Genomic DNA, 533 nt, shown 5'->3' with positions numbered 1-533 from the left:
AATGTCTTGCCCCAAGATAATGTCTATACCAGTTGGTAAATTCAACAGTTCCAGTGAACCATTTATAACGTATGGGTAAAAATTTCGTCGTCCCCAGTCGTGGAGTTCGTACCGCCTTGACAGCAAAATAGATAAACGATCCAGGTGGTGCTGGAGTTATAGGACGGCCTAATAGTTCTGCGGATGTCGTCGCAATGTAGCTTTTGTTTGCTCCCGAATCTACTAATGCCCTGAACATGCGCCCGTTCAGTTGTAGTTGTATATAGATCCGGTTATCCGTTGTGAGTAACGGTCTTTAATTGCCCTTACCTCACTAACAGTATTAACAAATACGAAAGCTACATCCGCGTCCGACACCTTTACCTATCAGAGCTCCTCTGGTGCTGGAGTCCATATGGACTGGTCAGGGTTGGTTGGGCGATGAATCATCATTGTAATCGTCGGCAAGGATTGCACTAATGTGTGTCTCTATTGCTGGCATCGGCAGTGTCCCTGCGTCATTCTGTGTGATTGTGTTGATCTGAGTAGGTATC

This window comes from Sphaeroforma arctica (genome assembly GCF_001186125.1).
Source record: "Sphaeroforma arctica JP610 unplaced genomic scaffold supercont1.667, whole genome shotgun sequence".
NCBI lineage: Eukaryota > Ichthyosporea > Ichthyophonida > Sphaeroforma > Sphaeroforma arctica.
This window is presented reverse-complemented; position numbering follows the sequence as displayed.